This window comes from Ursus arctos, unplaced genomic scaffold, assembly GCF_023065955.2.
Source record: "Ursus arctos isolate Adak ecotype North America unplaced genomic scaffold, UrsArc2.0 scaffold_18, whole genome shotgun sequence".
Lineage (NCBI taxonomy): Eukaryota > Metazoa > Chordata > Mammalia > Carnivora > Ursidae > Ursus > Ursus arctos.
In genome coordinates, this window is record NW_026622852.1 from 15,486,225 (window position 1) to 15,500,647 (window position 14,423).

The window sequence follows — 14,423 nt, forward strand, 5'->3', positions numbered from 1 at the left end:
TACTGAGAGTCACTTAATCCTTAAATCTGTCTAGCCTGTCTGTAAGTCCTGTGTGGCCCTTATGATTGCTCGGCTCTGCTGAATACTGTCCTCTTGCTATCTAGTCAAGATTTTGCTGTTTTTTTTGAAACTCTATAAATCTGTCATGTGTCTGTCTCTTTTACACATACACATATAACATATTTACACATACTCGTAAATATGAAACATAAAATTTTGAATTTTAACTCAGAAAAATCAACATTATTGGTAAGGAGCTGGCAACATATTTCTAAAGTGGAAATTCATGAAGAAAATAGATTCTTAAGCACTTACTAATGCCAGGGTCATTTTACCAGCATCTTCTCATTTAACTTCTGATGACTTTTGAAGATAGAAATGCCATATCCTAGAGACGAAGCAACTGAGGCTCTTAAATGTGCTGTAGCTTGCCAAGGCCCCGGCGAGCGCGGGGCCAGGCCAGGCGCCTGCTGCCTCTGACACCTGAGGTCCCACACTGTTAATTATTCTCTGTCTCTTCAGCTAATTTGCAGCTCTTTATTCCATTAAATTCATAATCCTGCATTCATCATCGTAAGAACAATAATAATCACACAGCACAACTATTTGCAGTGGCCTCTGGCCAAGGCGGTTTGATCCAGAGTCAAAACCTCATATTTGTATAGTGCTTTTACTTTGTCAAAATCTAATAAGGGTGGTTTTCATATCTGAGGACAACCAAACTGATCTCTCTCTATTTAATATAGTGACATATCAAATTATTTATTTCATATATTTGAGTCCATTTCTAGGCTTCTCATTCTCTGTGTCTTGGGAAGTTGGGAGCTGAAAAATGCTTTTGAAAAATTTCTTCTCCAAGGACAGGAGATGAATTAGGTGTCTCTTTTAAAGGCAAAGCTTCTTAGTGAGAAAGTGGAAATGAGAATTCATGTCCCTAACTGAGAGTTTATTGTCCTTTCTAATAACACCACACAATCTGGTGTCTAATCTGTCTAAAGACATGGGATCCTTGTCTATTAATAGTCCTGCTATTAATAATGTGCAGTGACTGGATAGGCCAAGATTTTACTGGTGTTTTGGAGAACCGAAAAGATTTCAGAGTTATATCTTAGAAAGCCTTTGGAGTTTCTTCAACATGTTGTATGATTAGCAACTAAAACTATGACAAGAAAGAAGGAGGGGTGCTGGGGTGATTCAGTCCATTAAGCATCTGTCTTCGACTCAGGTCATGATCTCAGGGTCCTGGGATCGAGCCCCGCGTCAGGCTGTTCCTTTGGCGGGAAGTCTGCTTCTCCTTCTCCCTCTGCCCCTTCCCACCATTCATGCTCTCTCTCACTTTTTCTCAAATAAATAAATAAAATCTTTAAATAAATAAATAAAAATAAAATCTATTTAAAAAGAAGAAGGAAGGAAATGAACATGCATTGAGAATCTATTATTTGCCACACAGATGAGAGGCACTTTTCCTTGTGAAGCTGATATGAACTCCACTTTACAGGGGATGAAAGGTCAGAGAAATTAGTAATTTCCCCCAAGTTGAACCGTAAGAGAGTTTGACTGTAGTCTGTGCAATGCCAAAGACTTTACCTTTTTTATTTCCTTGCCTCCACATAGTTTGAAAAATCAAATATATAGTATTTCATGTGTGGGCCACCTCAACAAGAAAACTGGGCACTCACTAAAGTAACTCACACTAAAAATAAACACCCCTCTTCCTCCCACGAGCTTCCCAAGGTTGCAAAGAGGAACACTGGAGGTCTGCCGAGCATAGGAGTGCTGCCTACAGTAATCTGACATCAGAGGATATCGTTCAGATCATTTTTTTTCCTTTTCTGATTTTGTCTCTCCGATGTCATATATATTGTTGAAGTTTTTTTATGATGGACATTTTCAAGCATAGACCAAAGTAGAGAAAACAGTATGTGGAGAGACTGGGTGCCTAGACCTGGCTTCAATAATTTCTGCCTTAATTGTATGCTCTATATCATACTGACATTAATTATGGTGTGTTTGCATTTGGTGGTGAGCAGATAATGAACCATATGCTTTAGGCCCTCGTTCCTACCCCAGTACAGGATGGATATTTGTTCCTCCAATACAAAGCCTTAATGGATTATCAATAGTGATGGCTTAAAAAAGCATGAGAGACAACAATAAATCAGCTCTCAAAATAAGGTACAGTAGGGATAGAAATATTTCACTTTGAAAATGAAGCAAGGCCAGGAGAAGAGTGTGAGGACTATGAGAATGAAGAGTGTGGGAACAAAAGGCCATTTGGATCCATTCTATTCCCGTGGGTGCACGTGTGTTGATTCCATTCAATTTTGGGAAGGGCACCGAAAGGGCACAACCATCAGGACATCACTGGATTACCCGAGAGCTGCAATTGTCCTTTGTTACGCGGGGTGTTTGCCTTTGGTATCATAGCTCAACTGCCTTGAGAAAATGGAGTCAAGGAAAGAAATGTGTTATGCTGTCATTTTTCAGTTATCCACATAAATGCTTGGGAGCAGGGGCATGGATTATAGAAGACGATAAAGAGCATTTGTACTTGACTTTGGAATGTATTGCCATACTTACCTACATTGATCTGTGAGGCGCGTCCATCCTGGAAATTCCCTTTAAAAACCATAGAAGGCCATTCTGTGGCGGCCAGTCTCTGTTGCAGCTGCTTTCTTGTTCTCCCAACCTGCGGCCCCACACCTCCCCAGCTCACCTCTCAGTCTTTGGCCTCCTTCTCTGGTTTGACCCAAATGGCGGGGTTTGAGAAGACCCTGGCTCTTATACTCTAAATACACATTTAAAATAGTGACAAAATTGGAATTAGGCAGATGAGGTTCTCAGAGTGAAGCTGGGATTTTCCAAAAACAATCCAATTAACAGACTTGAAAGCATTTGTCAAGTCTGTTCTCAGATACAATGACTGAAGACTTTGGACATCAGAGACCTTCTGGCTCATTCTCCTTGCCAGCAGGGGTTCCAGCTCTATCAGCCACTTCCTCCCAGCTCCAGTTTTCACAGGATAGTGCCTCTGTTTCAACAGCTCAGCTCTGTCTGCTGGCGCCTCCCACCCCGGTACTGGGAAGGGTTTTTTTTCCTGATACTGTCCTCACAACAAGCTGTCTGAAGAGAAGATAAGGTTTTCTCTAACAGCAGCAACCTAGGACATTGCACAAGTGTCTCTGTTTATGCATCTCATGCGGGAGGAAAAAAAAACTTGTTCTAATCTGCGTATGAGTTCAGAATCCAACCCCAAACAAATTAGTCCTTTACTTCACTGTGTAGACCACGCATGCTTTTATTTGAAGACTCAAGCTATTAAAAAAGCAAAGCACAGGACTTACGGGCACAGTGATTTTCCCATCCTGAATCGCTTGGGACTGTTTTTATTCCACTGTTTCTGTTTCTTTGCTGCGTGAGCGCGTGTGATTTGCTGGATCGTTTGTCCCGATTTTAGTCATCATACTTACAGGGTGATACAAAGTAATATAAAAGACTTTGCGTTTTCATTGAAGAGAATTGCCTCTGTGTGGGTGAAATAGTAAATATGATAAAAATAATAAAAACCAGTATTTATTGTGTGTTTCCTTTCTACCAGTACTGTATTGAGTGCTTTATTTGCATTACCGCATTCTATCCTCACAATATCCCTATTAGGTAAATTCCATTATAATCCTCACTTTACAGAAAGGGACACTGAGGCGTAATGGAGTTAGTTGACCCGCCTCATAGCAGTGAGAGCAGAACTGGGGTTTGAGCACAGGGAGAACGATTCCAAAATATAAGCTCTGACACAGGCACGCACACACAGAACAGCTGTTGAACGTGGACCCGAGGCAAAATAGCCTGGAGCAGAGGAACCCTGCATGAGAGTGAAGCTGTAGGGATAAAGGTAGAGATAGGCATGGACCAGGCTGGTTGGGGTTGGTCAGGATGGGCTCCGGGGGCAAGATCACTTTGAAGGTGGCAAAGGAGATGGGAAAATACTGGTAGAGATAAGGGGCAGGGCTGGTAAGCAGATAAGGTAAGTAAAGGTAGTGAAGGAGATTTTAGGTCCAAAAAAGAAGTTGGGGACAGCTGGGGACAGTGGAAACATCTCTGGGCTACATGTCACTTTAAGAAAAAATGGTGGTCTATTGCTTTGCTTTTTAATAGCAATGTGCTTATCATATAGACTAATGGGAAGCTACACTACATACCGTTTTTAGAGGTTTCCATCTCCCTGATGAGTTAGAATTGGGGTCTTACTTCTTTACCTGCTGTTTTGATGTGAGTTTTCTTCCCACTGTACTTTTCTTCTTAACACCTGAGATTTACTGAAGGAAGCGAAGCCCATATATGTTTTTGAATTTGATGACTATTATTTATTGCCATATCTTACTATAAATCATTCTTTTTTTCAGTCTTATTTGAAACACATTAGGAATCTAATATATAAAAGATAGCAACCATGAGGGGTGTCTGAGTGGCTCAGTTGGTTAAGTGTCTGACTCTTGATTTTGTGTCAGGTCATGATCTCTGGGTCCTGGGATCGAGCCCTGCATCTGGCTCCATGCTCAGCTCAGAGTCTGCTTGGGATTCTGTCTCTCCCTCCCTTGCAGCCCCTTCCCCCAGTTGCTCTCTCACTCTCTCTCTCTCTCTCTCAATCAGTCAATAAAATCTTTAAAGTATGAAGTATGAATCTTGAAAGTATGAAGGTGTCCTCTATAGTGAGTCCTATGGGATTTTATGATTTAACATGTACTTGACATATTCGATCAAAGGGTTTATCTGCCATGGTTTTATTGGAGTAGATAACTTATCTTTTTTAAGGTATATTTCACCTTGGTGCCGGGGTATTTGCTACCAGGGTAGACTGTCATAACTAAAACAATGTCTAAGGAGGAAAGAATAATATTTGCACACAAGCAATGTGGTATATAATTATATTTAGGGTTGAATCATATTCTGAAACACATTCTATAATATAAAAACTCTCACATTTAAAAGTCACTTTACCAAACTCTTTAATAATACCTGTGCACCTTTAAAATCTTGGTCTATTTCACTAAGGAAACATTATGATGCTTTTAATTGTTGGCCCTTCTGACCACACAAATTCTTTTCTTTTTTTCTGATCATACAGAGTCTTTTCATGTTTCATTGTAGTCATGTAAAATATTTTACTTCAAAGGAAAAATGCTATGAATTTAGAGTGATTTCAGAATTTAAAAATCTGTTTCCTATTTTGTTGATTAAGACTGAGGAGCATTGATTGTGAATAAAGAACATGCTATGTTGAAAACAAAATGAAGGGTCCTGGTGTTTCTCTGCCAAATAGCACAAAAACTGAAAACACCGAAGGAATTTTTCAACATTATTAACCTCTTGACAATGTGTGGGTCGCATAAAGGACAGATGAATGTTTTGGAGGGACTGAGAATGCCAATTTTAACAGACTGTCCAATCACTGTAGATAAATATTTGTGTTCCTGGGGATTATTTGATTTTTATCAAAGCAAATTGAATTGGAAACATGGCATGTATTAAGTCATTGGTGCTTATTGTCTAATTCTTTTTCCCATAGAAGTTTCTATGCACTGAAAGAACACTAAGTCATCAGTTAGACATACCATGTAATGATTCTTATCATATCCAGACAAAATAAAAGCCTTTTAAGAAGGTACTTCACAAGACAACTGCATAGCTTTCCTCACAGGAACTTGTGAAACAAATCATGATTATTAAAGCTTTTGGGTCAATCGCTTACACCAGTTTAACGAGAACAATTCCAAGACGTCTAGCCCATTCCACATTCCATGTGACTAACTATGGTATCCAGAGCTTGGAAAATATCCAGGCAACTCACAGTAGCTTTTCTCAAATGCTTTCTGGACCCTGGATTTTAAGGAAAGTGAGAGAATTGGGTTTGCAGAGAGGAGTACCCACTGTCAAGGCTATAAACGGTCTCAGCTGTACCTGAAAGTTGTCTAAAAGAACCCAAACTTGAAAATGTGGCAGGAGTAGCCCCTATCTATATTGGAGTCGGCAAATGCATCGATCCTAAGTGTTGAAGTGAAGATTAATTGTATTGGTGAGACAATGTATTAGCAGTTTTAGCACAAGCCTCCGATAGAGATTACTGTGAGTTGGAACGATTAGCTTTTAAAACTGTGTTCATAGGAACCACGCCTTTCTGCTTGTCGTCATGGTCTGATTGGGGTGGAAACAAAAGAAGGAAGATTTTGAGTGGAAAGATAGGCGTAAGAGAGAGCGAGGGCAGGAACGGAGTCAGACGAGGAGGGCTCTCGCAGGTTTGGGGTCAGTTCTGTGGTTATTATCGAAGCCAGGTAGGAGCGGCGACCACCCGATTCAGCACACAAAAGCTCGAGTGCGGCACACAAGCAGAGAGGCAGGGAGAAGCCCAGCTGGTCCTCTCGGTCCCTGTCTCTTGTAAACAGGGTCTGGAATCCGGAACTGGGGAACTAAATCAAAAAGCCAAGATAAGGGACTTCAGAATAAAGCATTAGTAACCCAGCAAACAGAATCAGAAGCCTGGGACACCGGCAGTCACAGGCCGCTAAGGCAAGTGGCCTACATTTCCTGTTTCGAGGCTAAACTTGTGAAGATCTGGAGAAGGCCTCAGCCCAAAGTTTCATTTTTCTCATTTAATTTATACATATGAGGCACCTATTATGTACCAGGCACCGTATGAGCAGGGGCTATTGTCCAACGAGGTAGACACATTGGCTCATTTTCTAAAGGAGACATACAATCAGCCAGGAAATAAACAAGTAACTGAAATTTCCTTTGAAGCCAGTAAGTGAACAAATAACTCCAGAAGGAAAGAAATGACACAATAAGTCTGAGAATCTGAAGAAGCTGTTCTAGAGAAGAGGGGTACAGACAACCTCTCCGAAGAAGGGCTATTTGAGCATGAGAGTGAAGTTTGAGAGGGAGCAGACATTTGAGGGGCTGGAGGAAGAACCTTGTGGAACGGCCTGGAGGTAAAAAGGGCATGGGAATGTTCAAAGAACAAAAGCGCGTGGATTTTCAGAATCGGGAGCAAAGGAAAGAATGGGGTGAAATGGGGGCGGGGATAGAGAAATTGACAAGAGCTAGATGGTTCCGTCGGAGGGGAAAAGCATTTGGCTAGGGCAAGGGACGGGCCAAGTAGTCTAAGCACCGATTTGAAGGGACTCACTGTTTTTTATAGCTGTGAACCGGAAAACAGATGTTGAAGGATGGAAAATTCTGCCCATACGTCGTGAAGAGCTCACTTGGGAAGTTTCCTAACGCAGAGATAAATTAGGAAGCAGATCCTGGTGCCGGATCTTGGTATACAAGTTTGTTTCCGAAGAGCCCAGGGTTGAAAATTAACTTCAGGACAAAACACCGCAGTCCAGAAGAGTGGTGGTGGTAGCCAGAGGCTTTTTTCTTCGGATGACAAAACTGATGGGGCAGGATGGTGAGTCACCCCGCGTGGGCTGCCGCAAAGCAGAGCATAATGGGGGTTAGCCTGGGAGGCGGGTTAGCCTGGGAGGCGCATGAAGAGTAAAGTGGAAGAAACGCAGAGAGCACCGTCCTTCTGGCGATTTCCTTCCTTCCACGGTCAGCTAAGTCATAGGTCCCCTGAGGAGGTCTTTCAATTGGTTAACAATATACTATGCTCTTCCTTTGCATTTTTTAGGAAATACAAAAATTTGCTGATAATAATAGCTAAAACCTAGTAGCAACTTCTGGGTTAAATTGTGTCTCCCCAAAAGATCTGTCGAAATCGTAATCCGCAGTAGCTCAGAATGTGATCTTTTTCAGAAATAGGGTCGTTGCCGAGGTCATTCGTTAAATTAAGGTGAGGTCAAACTGGAGTAGGGTGGGCCCTTAATCCACCATGACTTAATCCAACATGACAACAAGTCCTAATGAGAAGAGGGAATTTGGACATAGAGACAGACACGGTGGGGAGATGGCCACGTGAAGACAGAGACACGCAAGGAGAATGCCGTGTGAAGGTGGGGACAGAGATTGGGGTGATGTAGGTATGAGCAAAGGAATGCCAAGAATTACCAGCCTTCTCTGGAAGCCAGAACAGAGGCATGGAACAGATTCCTCTCAGAGCCCTTAGAAGGAACCAACCCTGCTGATCCTCTGACCTCAGATGGAGGATGGTAGAACCATGAATTTCTTCTGTTCTAAGCCACCCAGTATTCATCTGTACAGCAGCCCTACAAATCTCCCACGGTCCCTTCCTCTTCCTCTGTCTTACTCTCTTCCACCGTTCCCCCTCATACTCTATTATCCGTTAAGACCAAGTCATTTTTCCTACCACTTGTCCTCTTTCTACCCAGAATATCCTCCTTCCCTTCTTTGTCTGCCAGGCACTGATTTTAAAATAATTTATATATTTTAATTTTTGATTATAAAGTAGTTCATGCATATGCGGAAAATAACATAACAGACTCCGTTTTTTCAACATCTAAATTTATCAGATGACAACTTTGGTTTTGCCGTATTTGTTTCAAATCTTTCCTTTTTACTCTAAAAAGGAAATGTTCCTGATAAAGCGAACGCCTCCTCTCTTCCTACACACTTCCACTTCCCTCTTCTCTGCAATGGTTGCTCTTCCTTAATTTTAAAGTAGCTTGTCTGCAAGCTACGTCATGAACATCAGCCAGGCCAGCTTCATAACTCTATCTCCTGTTCCCACAATATTTTATACACAGCTTAGGTGAAGCAATGATCGTGTTATATTTTGATTGTAGTATTTTTTCCTAGAAAAGAAAGAAAATGACTCGTCATTTCCAACCGTTATCTGATGCCAACACCATGTCTAGCTCTTGGTTAAACAATTTTAATTACCTAATGTCTACGTAAGAGCATTTGGCCCTCAGAAGAGCCCTGTGCTTATCAGGACTGGAACCATCATTCTTCTTTTCCCCCAGAAATTGAAACTACGAATTTTGCTTGTCTAATGCGATTGGTGATATTTTTGGACCACAATTCTCCCTTCCCTTCTCATCCTTGCTGTGAGACACTGTGTGGAGTCTGTTTCCTGGCCCCCTGAGGTTGGGCTTGGCCATATGATTTGTTTTGGTCAGTGGAATGTAGGCAGAATGACAGTGTGTCAGTTCCAACCTGAGGCTTGAAGAGGTGTTTGTGTTTCCATTCTCCCCTTTGTGCTTCTGCCATTCACAATGAAAGCATGCTCCAAGTAGAAACTGGTCCCGGAATGAGGAGACATGGCGAGCCAACGTGACTTCAGCCTGAAGGCTGGTTGTAACCAAGCCTAGTAGAGCTTCAGCAAACAGCACACTTGTGGTGTGGGCAAAAGTACATACCTTCCCATGTAGCTTACTAAGATTTGGGGGTGGGTGTTCCCATCATGGTGGGAACCTCATTATTACACCTAACAGTGGATGATAGAGCCAGACTAGAACACACATGGTCTGATTAGTCATCCAGTGTCTTTCTATATTATTCTGTTACTCATCTATGCATTCAACAAATAGTTATCACATATTTACTGTAGAAAACAGCATGCACGACAAAAACTAAAAACAGAGGCTGTAGTCTCTGCCTTCACAAAGAGCATATTTCTAGTAAAGGAACTGGACAAAAACAAGTAAATTTAAACCGGAATATGATGACAAACTTATAATAGCACAAAAGTCCTTTTGAGAGAGAATAATGGGTGGGCTGAAGGACAGGAGAGGATGACCTTTATGGTGGGTAAGGTAGGGCTCCTCGAGGTGCTAGTGAGCGTATCTTTCTCTCCCTTGAATGGTCTCAGATAATGACTTCATTTTCTTCATTTTCCTTTATTTGCACAGTGGCAGCCCAACTGTGTGCCTGTGCTCCAGGCTAACTAGTTTTCCTGGGTTTGGATCCTGTGTTCAGAGACCCACTGGGTTGTTTGACCAAGAAAGGCTCCGTTTTCCCTCTTCCAGAGGGAGCAATCACGTGCCCTCACCAGAACAAGCCGGAGTCCTCGGCCCTGCATGCAATCTGATTTCTCTCAGGTGAGAGGTATTCTGTAGATGGAAAGTCAAGGGAAAAATGTGGCTTTAGCAATGCTGTAGGGACTGTGGTCAGCACTGAGCTTATAAAGGCCTTTGTTTTCCATGTTTTGATTGGCCCCGGGAAGAGCCTGGAGCAGCCCGCACACCATCTGCGTCCACGTTCGTGGGACTACGAAGTGCTGACACAGGACTGCAGCTCGGGGCCTGCGGCTTGCCAGGGTAAGCTTGTGTGATGCACTGTGCGTCCCTCCCAACAGCTCGGGCTCTTTGGCCGCCTAAACAGAGGCTGTGAAGACCCTGAGTCATGAAAAAGAGCTTGAGGAGAGCAGGCAACATTTCCCAATATTGTGGCTGCAGGCGATCCTCATCACGTTTCAGAAGCTCCGGAAGACGGGAAGCGTTTCATGAATAACTAACGATAGATTCAGAACCATAATCTGAATTGATCAGAAGCAAGCGGCATTGCAAAAGCTGGCTTCTGAAGGTCAAAACAAGTCCATTATTATGGAGACTTGGATGCAGATTAACTAAAGTGTTGTTTGGTTGGTTTTTTTTGTTTGTTTGTTTTGAAATGGATATAAGTATCACCAAGAATAGTTCCAAATCTTAAATTGGTCTGGGAATCTCTAGCTTACTGATGAAAAGCACAGATTCAGAAACTGGTTTTTAGGATTCCTTTTTCATATTTTCAGTACAGTAAAAGTGCAATGGTAGGAATAAGGAGGGGAAAAAGTTCTTACCCTACCACCCAGGGAAAAATCTGGGTAGCATTTCCACACAGTTTGTGCTAACATTTTTTCTCTACAAGTACTTCTTCCACTGTTGAGCTCAGCAGCCCGGGCAGTTTTGTTCATGCATTTTCTTTCAGTTTGGTTATTCTGTAGAAGAGATCCGGGATTGGCAGACTACGGGCCAAGTCTGGCGCTCTGTCTGAGTGGAGCATGGCCCTGCTCGCTCACTCATGGCCTCATTGGTGGCTGCTGTGGTGTCACAAGGGGCGGAGTGGCTTCGTCTTCACAGAGCCCATGTGGCCTTTACAGAAACAGCTTGCCAACCCCTAGGGTAGATTATTAAAGTCACACGTGAACAACGTTGCAAGGCTCTTGCGAACATATACTAAAGGGTTATGCACCACTGACACGTTCGTCAGCCTTTGTCTGGTGAGACTAGCTTTTCCACCTACATGGGAGTTCCTACGGACGTTTCCGACTCCCTCCATGACCACTTGTATCATTTTAGCCCCCCCTTGCTTATTGGTATATTTCCACTCCACCAGTGTAAAAACTTGCTCCCACCATCGCAAGTCCAGGGTTCAAGTATAGCAGTCATCAGGATTGGGAACCCTTGTTTCCGTGGAAAAAAACTTGATCAACTGGCGTCAAGTGCTTATGTGCAAAACCTTCTACTGTGAGTCAGAGACTCCACTCATTTCCTAAGTCATTTGGTCTGCCCACTGATTTTTAACTCTTCCTTTACTACATTTTCTACCCAGGTTTGCTTCTCGTTCCTGGTTATCAGTTATGATGTTGACATACTGATAAAGGGAGCAGGTGGTAGACGTGAGAATTTTCAAATTCCTTGAGGTCATAAAATATATATGTATGTGCATATATGTATGATGAAGCCTTGATCAAACAGAAAAGCTGATATTAGATTGCAGGTAGCAAATGGTATGAAAAATGTCTATGTGTAATTAATCCCACCAATATATGTAAAGGAGTAAGGTTGGGGGAAAGCTGTGGGCTTTATAATGAAGTATTTGTCTCCCCTTAAGTTTGATGTTCTCAGCAAAGTAAGTGCAGCTTCCGTACCATTAATTTTCTGCCATGACTGTTGCTTATATTAAATATTATAAAGATCTGTGTGGGATTTAGTCTCAAAAATCAAGTAATGCAAATGTCAGAACACAAAGATTACAGACGTCTCATGCTGAGCCACCTTATAAAATGGTCCGCAGAGCTCCAATCGACAAGCAGCTTGATTATCAGTGAGGTATCTGGCTTTCTTCCTGTAGTCCTCACATTCAAAATATTAGTAGAAAAAAGTGAGCACATTTCAAAATCATCCCCCAAACTTCCTGCTTTCGTTCTCTTTGTTCATTATTTTTCTTCTTGCTTCTGTTTACTTTCCAGTTTTATTGGCTGAGTGTCTGTTTGGCCTCTTCGAAGTAAAACGTTCTCTTCCTCATCAGATTCACAGATTTGCTGAATTTAGACATTAAAATTGTTACCAACCCTGACCAGGAAGATGACGCATTTTGGTGCTTGAATTTATAGAACATCATGGCTAAAAAAGATTTTTAAACAAAGCAAACAGAACAATAAGTAAAAAAAGTGCCAGTTCAGTTTATGGCATACACATAATAGTAACTTACACTAGAGACGTACTATTTTTGGTTCACAAAACACGCACATATTAGACGTAGAGAGCACTTAACAAATATTCATTGAATTAATGAATGCACGAATAAGCGATTCAATATCTACTTCAACGCTATCCTGTATATGTAATATTTTCCCCTCCCTTTAACCATGAGAAAGTTGAGGCTCAGAAGGATTAAATTGAGGGGGAAAAAAGTAGCATATAATCTGATAAGTGTTCAAATAATAGCGAAAGAGATGCGGAGGATAGCACAAAGCCACATCGGCACTGATGAACCCCGAAACTAAAGGGCTTTATCGACTTATTTCCACCTTATAACACTGTCATATGAAGTGATAGACTTTGGTGCTTTCAGCAGTTTGGTGGCATTTGGTTTGTTCCTGTAGGAATTCTTTTCATACATTTTTTTTTTTACTTCCTTTTATATTGTTTATTTTAAAAAACCTCTCTGTTTTAAGTATATAACACTAAATTTTTTGGGCATAAGAGACAAGATTTTCTCTCTCTTTTTGCATATATCTGTGTGTATACGGGAGAAGTTCTATTTCTTTTTCATTTTTGATGTCTTCATTCGCCCTGCCCCTGAGTCTAGAACCTAATATTATCGAATGTCGAAAGATAAAAATTCCACAAAGATAGTAATTTAGAAAACGAAAGTAAAAAATCACATCAATTTCTCCTCCACCCACTGCCTTGGAAAAAACCAAAGTTAACACGTGAGTTGTTTTCTCTTTTTCCTAGGCACGTACTATGACTGGCCTTATGCTCCATTCGTTGGCCTAAGTTTGAAACCACATTGATCGCATCAACAAACTCTCCGCTCCCTACTAGCCGACGGGTAATGGCTGGTTGTTGATATTTTGTTAAAATAGTATTTTTGAGCAAATTATCAGTGGGAAGCTTTTCCCAAATTTCCCTCCATTGATTCAATATCTCAAGTATCTAATTCCTTACTTTTTCCTTCTTCACCAACGCTGCTCTCGTGCACAATCAGCTGTAAGCAGAGTCTCCAGAATGTTCTCCTGTACTTTGCCATCCCATTCTCTGCTGAATTCATCCTCCTCAGCGTCTCAAGTGTTATCTGCCTACAATACAAACCTAATTATGTCAGTCTTTTCTTAAAACTCTTTGCCGTATGCTTATGTTTTACCAAATTAAGTCCAAACTCCTTGAGAAGCTCCTACAGACTCTGTCAGAGCCGCTAGACCCAAAATCACATCTTCTCAGTCTCACCTCCGATTCCAGCCTAGAGGCAATGCGTATTCTGGATTTGACTCATATTGCAAAAGAGTTTCATCTCAAATGAACACCATGCATCTCCAGGACTTCTCCCATGCTACAGGCTAGGAATGAGATCCTAGCAGTAATGCTCACACACAGAGCCCCCAAATTTATGAAAGTTAACTTCGAGAGCAATCCTCAGTCAATGAAGGTTGGAAGCCTATGGATTAATGCTTTCCCCAGTGTGTCCTTCTAGAGGAAGGCTCTGAAATACCTTCGGTATGTTCTGTAGACACCAAAATTAAAGCCCAGCGTCCAAGAGCTGTGATATCAGAAATGCACCTTTATATAGACATTTTTCCCTTCCCTCATTGTCTCTGGTCCCCCGCTTGTACTCTGGTAGAACCCGAGCTATGATATATAGTACTGGACTCTCAATGGGAGTGATTTAGGAAGAAGAGACTTGGGAACAGCCTTGGGCCATTTAAGGTAGCTAAGACACTGGCAAGGGATGGGTCCATCATGGGCATTTCTTTCCATTCACGTGCCTGGCGATAACGCTGAATGACAATTGCAGCAACCGTGGTCTGACCCGGGCAAGATAGCCAAGAGCTCAGCCAGCTCAGGGATGAAGGTTACCTCACCCTACTAGGCTAGGAACCTGGACAAGTAGGAGTAGTGGCTGGAGGAGAGGGAAGTTTAATATGGGCAGTGGAGGAAAGAGGTGATAAGATATCAGTGATAACTTCAGGGCCAGTTGCAGCAAGAAAGACTGCAGATGACCATAGTAATCTTTACCTATGAAGTGGTGTCGAGATTGTG

General features: G+C 41.9%; 1 long non-coding RNA gene across 2 annotated transcripts in view; it reads left to right on the top strand.

Annotated features, from left to right (window-relative positions):
• LOC113260572 (uncharacterized) overlaps positions 1–14,423 on the top strand; it is an 83,678-nt gene that overhangs the window by 43,019 nt on the left and 26,236 nt on the right. For both annotated transcript variants that reach the window (XR_008959888.1, XR_003318025.4), the window contains exons 3-5: positions 7,196–7,447; positions 9,810–9,998; positions 10,124–10,217. This is a non-coding gene — a long non-coding RNA (uncharacterized LOC113260572). The remainder of the gene's footprint in view (positions 1–7,195; positions 7,448–9,809; positions 9,999–10,123; positions 10,218–14,423) is intronic.